Source organism: Petaurus breviceps, unplaced genomic scaffold (assembly GCF_028583685.1).
Source record: "Petaurus breviceps papuanus isolate PSGF00001 unplaced genomic scaffold, PetGlider_PUasm1.0 118, whole genome shotgun sequence".
Lineage (NCBI taxonomy): Eukaryota > Metazoa > Chordata > Mammalia > Diprotodontia > Petauridae > Petaurus > Petaurus breviceps.
In genome coordinates, this window is record NW_027185616.1 from 14,460,717 (window position 1) to 14,467,594 (window position 6,878).

Below are 6,878 nucleotides of genomic sequence, written 5' to 3' on the forward strand. Positions count from 1 at the left end.
TGACTAGTTAAATGTTAAGTGTCTGAGGCAGGATTTGAACTCAGGTCCTTCTGACTCCAGGGCCGGTGCTCTATTCACTGTGCCACCTCGCTGCCCCATAAATTAACATTTATTTAGCACTTATTTTGTGCCAAGCATTGGGCTGAGTGCTCAGGATACAAATACAAAAGCAGAGCCATTGCCACATTGATGACCAGTAAAGGATATTTTTATTTGGAAAATTATAGGATGAATGAGGGAAGCCATAGGGAAATTGATTAAAACATTCTTTAGATCTATGACAGAAGTGATTTGATTATATTTGATATAAAGCTTCATCAGAAGCTGTCAAATCCATCTATTTCCATTCTTGAGCTGTCCTATTTTTCTTTCTTATGGAGAAGCACCATGTCTTTAAAAGAGAAACCAGAAGGAAAGTAAAATTAACATAGAAGTGATACTCTGTTTTCAAATAATAATAGTTAATGTTTATATAGTGCATTAAGATTTGAGAAGTGGGGGTGGCGAGGTGGCGCAGTGAGTAAGAGCACCGGCCCTGGAGTCAGGAAGACTTAGGATTGGTTCCGGACTCAGATACTTAACACCCATACAAAAAAACTGGCTCTGTAACCTTGGGCAAGTTACTTAACCCCAATTGCTTAAAAAAAAAAGATTTGTGAAGTGTACCACACATGTTATATTCTTTGATCCTTATAGCAATCCTGTGAGATAAATATTATTATATCCATTTTAATGAATGAAGAAACAGGCTGAGAGAACTAATGTGACTTTGAACCTTAGTCACAAGGTCATAGAATTGTAGGTTTAGAGCTAGAAGGAATATATGGAATTTAATTTCTTCACTTTACAGATAAGAAACCTGAGGAAACAGAGAGGGTTGAGCTACTTACTGAGGGTCACATTGCTGGTATACTTCTGAAGTGGGATATGAAACTAGGTTTCTCTGTCTTCATCTAGTACCCCATTCACTATACCACATTGTATCTATGCTGAATGTGTTTGTGGTTTGGAAAATGGGGTGACCTCCTTGGGTACCCCCAAATTATATCACACAGATAGTAATCCCTTCTGTCTCAGCATAGGACTTACTTTGCCTATAGTATTAATTTTTCATCATGAGGAGAGGTAAGCACTAAGGCTCTATGGGAAGAATTTGGAGCATCAGTAGATTTTAGTTGTAGCTGGTTTCATAACAGCTACAACATGATAGAAAAAAATACCAGGTAGATCTGGGTCCTACTGTCAGGTTTGTCACAAAGGTAGTGGTGTGAGCTTGGACGAATCCATTTTTTCTTTGGGCTTCAGTTTCCTCATATGGAACATGAAATGACCCCCTTATCGTCCTTAGCCCCTAGATTGGAAGAGGCAATCTTTAAGGAAGGTCTCTTCCTGACCTGGGGTTCTGTGAACTGCTAAACTAATGATAAGGACGTACTGTATGCATACTGCATATATACATGCATATACACACATATATGTATATATGTATTTAGCCCAGACCCATGATTTCATTAGTTTAGGGAACTCTCCACAAGGAGATTTCCCTTTTGGGAGTTTTTTAAACCGTTTTTTGTTGTCATGGACTTTTTGGTAGATTAGTTAGGCCTTTGTACCTCATATTGGAATACTGCTTTTAAATGCATAAAGTAAAATATATAAGATTACAAAAGAAACCAAAGGTTAGTGAAAATAAAGCTCCCCCCACTCCATCCAATCTATAGATATCCTGAAATTTATTGATGGACTCTTCAATGCCTGGTTAAGAACCTCTGTCCCATATTAATTGATATCAGCATACCTGCTTTGCAACTTGGAGTCTTTGAAGGGGGCCTGGGTTTAATGAGAGGTTAGATGCCTTGTTTAGGGCCAGTACAGTTATCCTTTCCACATCTTGACTTTCACCATTGTCATTTTGACATATCATGGGTTGGCATAAGAAATGGTGTGAGTTCTCCATAAAATAGTCTTTTTGGCAAGTGTATGTTTTGTATTCGAACAATGTGGCCAGCCCATTGAAGTTGCACTCTCTGAAGCAGAGTTTGAAAGCTTGGCAGTTTAATTTGAGTAAGGACCTCAGTGTCTGGTACCTTATCCTGCCAAGTGATCTACACAGCCAGGGTAAAGGCATGGTTGGGGCATCATATTTAAAGCCAACAAGTAGACAAGTATTACTGGATTTTATGTGGAGGGAAGTAAAGTGTAAGAAAAATGGAAAGATTGGAAGGGATCAAGTTATATCATGCTTTAAAAGCCACATAGGAGTTTATATTTGATCCAGGCAGTAATAGGGACCCACTGGAATTTATTGAATGTGTGTGTGTGTGTGTGTGTGTGTGTGTGTGTGTGTAAGTGACATGGTAAAACAGTAACAGAATCCTACCAGCTTTTGAATTTAGTTCAAACCTTTGAAAAGGGGTTATTAACAAATACTTTCCTTCATGGCTAATTAAACATATAATCAAGTGTATTATAATTATGGCGTGTTGAGGGGGAAGCACTGAGGTAGAATTAGGAAGCTTGCATTCTAATTCCAACTTTGCTAGCGATGAATTCTGTGACTTTGGGCAGATCATTCCTCTGATGGTTTTACCTTTTACATCTGGAAAATGAGAACTTTTGACTAGATGATCACAGGGTCCCTTCCAGCTCTAAAAGTCTATGGTTTGAGTTCCATTACAAAGTGATGAAAACTTTGCAGGATCCCTTTGTTACTTTGTGTTTACAAAGTATGCACTTGTGGGCATATCTCAGTTTTTTTGGAAATATGGGTTCAAACAATGTGTGTTGTAATTGTATAGGCAAATGGCATTGGAGGGGATGGTTGAACAGAGGAGCCGTCATTATTGGGAGTTACATAATGCCCTTCTCTGTCTTTTTGCTTTGACCTTGTCCTGGAACTGCCTTGTGGTTTTGAAGTCAGTAGTAACCAGATGGTATAACTGCATTTGTAACATCCTCTGATCCTTGGTTGTTTGCACATGTTCCCCTCCCCCACCGGCGGTCAATTCAATGGGAACTATGTGCTAAGAGGTGATCCTATCAGGAGTCTTCTGATGAAAAGGGACCACTTGGAAAGGAATGTTCCTCCCCTTGATGTTGGCAAACTAGCACCATGAAGGAAATGTAGATTATGATAGATTTTTTGCACATTCCCCAAAGGAGAGGACACGAGGAGGCAATTACGCTGACATAATACTATATGCCCACATGTATTCAAAATTCTTTGAAGATGCTTTAGCCTCTGTGGTGGATAGCACAAGTCTGTCTCTTTATTACACTTTTAATGAAGGCGTTAGATATCATTAGGTGACAAATGAAAAGACCAAACACCTAGTGATTATTAGTAATACCATGTCATGAGGATAAGACAAAACATTTTTTAGTTGTCAGTTAGATGGATGCCCACCCAATCATACTTGGAAGATGCTTAAAATCAGACCTTGGGCTAGTCACTCAAACCTCTCTATGTCTTAGTTTTCCCATCTAGAAAATGAGGGGTTGGTCTGGATGACGTCACAAGATCCCTTGAAGCTCTAGATTATGATCTTATCAACCTCTGTGTCCCAGAAGAGTGAACAGAGAAACAGTAAGAATTATTCTTTGTCTTCACCCCCAATGCCTCATTAATTTCCTTGCAACCCCTCCCCCACTCTTCTTAGAAGCTCATGTCTCACTATAGACAATAACCCACTCTTCTGTGTATAGTATTCCTGAAAGAGGCAATTACTTGTTTCTGCCATTAGACTCACTACCTTACAAGAGTAGAAGTCAGACGCATAGAAGTCTAGGCGGACTGGCTAAACAAGGTTGAGGGTGGTAATCAACAGGCGTCAAACTCATCATGAGTTGGGGAATATCTACCCCAAGCATGAGAAGACTCCCCCTGGCAGAATGGGTAGATGAGAGCAATTTGTTTCAACAGTCGCTAAGGCAACCGAAGTAGGCTCTGTGGAGTGCTTAGAGCTTGGTCAGACAATAGAAGATAGCAAATTCATCCACTGCATTCCTGACCATTGCCAGTTGTCTTGACTTTTGACTTCCCATTGGGCTCTGATGACTCTGGAAGAGAGAGTGAAGCTGACAACTTCATGTAACTCTGCCTCACTTAAATCAAATTCACACTTAAGTCAAGACATGACTCATGCTATTTTACTATGTTATAATTTACCATTTTACTATTTTCCTTCCCTTGAAGTCCTGTGATGATGGTCAAGAGATAAAGCAGCAGGTGCAGATACACTGCACACAGGTGGCCCAGGTTATGGGGTTGTCTTTTTACTGGGCTGACGTGGCAGTAAGACGTGGCAGCCTGCTGGGTGTCTGAGCAGCTTTTTTTTAAAGGACTTCACTGTTCACCTTTTGGGGTGTGAGGAAGGGGCTAGAAAAGGTGCCTAAAAATTGTCTGCTTCACCAACTGGTCTGTTTACCGTGGCAGGCAGGGATCTCACCCTGGGGTAGAAACAAAAAAAAAATGAATAAAAATTTTTGTAAAGATGATTCCACTCATCATTGTTATATGGAATGTACACACTCATAAACAATACAAAATTCAGTAGACCTGAAAGATGAACAATTTTTGTTGTGAGAGAACTCAGCAGGTCCCACATCCAAATAGCAGCCCTAAGTAAAATAAGCCTGGCTAAAGAAGGCCAACTTGTGTTGTGGAGTGACCACTAATTAGACTCAGAGAAGTGCTCTGATCTGTTGAGTTTGAGTTGAGTCTCCTGATAGTCATTGTACCTTGGGCCCACAGTATTGGTGATGAGGAGGTCATGAGATACACAAGTCTTCAATAGTGACCATTACTATTTCTGTTTATGACTCCATTCCTCCCAAGAACTCCCTGCCATGTCTGATAGTCTTCTTTCAGCACATTGATGATGAAGATCTCTAGGTCTTCATAGAATTTTTTGAGACCCTCATCATCAATGTGCCAAAAGAGGACAAGCTTATAGTTGTAGGAAACTGTAATGCCAGACTAGGCACAGACTATCAGACATAGCAGGGAATTTTGGGAAGAATGGAGTCAGAGACAGCAATGGTTACTATTGAAGACTTGTGTGTCTCATGACCTTTTCATCACCACCACTGTCTTCTGTTTACCTAAACTCAACAAAATGTTGTGGATGCACCTTCACAGCACGTACTGGTACTTAATAGATTATGTAATTATAAGGATAAAAGACAGATAGGATGTGAAAGTGATAAAGGTGATGTGTGGCACAGAGTGCTGGACTGATCATAGACTTAGCATCTCCAAGCTAACCTTTCAAATTCAACAAGAGTAGTGTTCTCAAGGCAAGATGAGTATCAGGAGAGTCAACGTCAACAAGTTAGAGCACTTCTCTAAGTCTGAACAGTTTATTGCTAACTTGAAGGGAAAGCTGAACCAACAAACTGGAACAGTAGAACATAGAAGGAAGAGGCAGCTTTCAGAGATTTGGTGTATAGCACTGCATTTACTCATTTGGGCCAGAACACTCACAAACATTAAGATTGGTTTGATAAAAATGATAGGGAAATTCAGAAGTTGCTAAGTGAAAAAAATGAGGACTCCACAGAGTTTACCAACAAGACAATTCCTCTGTCTCTAAGAAGGCTCTGTTTAACTCCATCAAAAGTAAAGTGCAAGCTAAGCTTAGATACAGGATTCTTGGCTCAATAAGAAGTCAGATGAGATTCAATTTTACACTGATAGCAACAATTGGAAGTGCTTTTTATGATGCCTTGAAGACTGCTGGGTGTCTGAGCAGCTTTTTTTTTTGGATTTATGGATCAAATACCTCTCATGCATTTCAACTACTCAGCACTTGATAGAGTCATACTGATTAGTGATAATGACATGATCCTGACTACATTGTCCTAATGCCAAATGTACCTTTATTTAAGGCTATTTTATGGAGAACTCACGCAAGGCAAGTGCTCATATGGAGGTAGGAAGAAGCAATACAAGAACACTCTCAAAGTATCTCTGAAGAACTTTGGTATAAGTTATGAGATTTGGGAGACCCTGGCAAAAACTGCTTGGCACAGCATGCCCACCTTAAAGAAGGACCTGTGCTCAATGAGCAAAGTAGAATTGCAGTAGCTCAAGAGAAGTGTGAAATGTGCAAATATAGAGACTTCTTCATTTCAGATGTTCAAATGGACTGTGTCTGACCTGTGGTAGAATTTTCTGAGCTTGTATTGGTTTGGTAAGCCTCTGTTGGACAAACTTGACCTCCACATTGTGATGTCATTTTGGTCCTTGCTGAAAACGAAAGACAAACAACAATGGATTCAACATACAGCTTTCGTTTGACTGGGGAGAGAGGAGGTGAAGTGAGGTGAGGTGAACAGGAAAGAATAACCCAAATGAAAAAGAAGACAGATTAGCTAAAACCTGTGAGACCAGAGCATGACACCCAATCAGTGTAAATCTCATCCTGGGCTAAGAATATAGTAGCATTTACTTTAAAGACATTGCTTTTAGAAAAATGCTACAGAATATAGCCAAGATCAGAAGGAAAACAGAAAACTGGGAAAAAATTTTATATAAAGTTTCTTAGATAAAGTTCTCATATCTCAAATATATAAAGAGCTTGTCTAAATCACTATTGATTAGAGAAATGCAAATCAAAACAACTCTGAGGTACCACATCTCACCAGTCAGATTGGCTAAGATGACGAAACAGGAAAATGACGAATGCTGGAGAGGATGTGGACAAATTGGAACACTAATGCATTGCTGGTGGAGTTGTGAACTGATCCAACCATTCTGGAAAGCATCTGGAATTATGCCCAAAGGGCTATAAATAATTTCATACCCTTTGACCCAGCAATACCACTTCTAGGGTTGTATCCCAAAGAGATCATAGAAGTGGGAGGAAGACCCATAT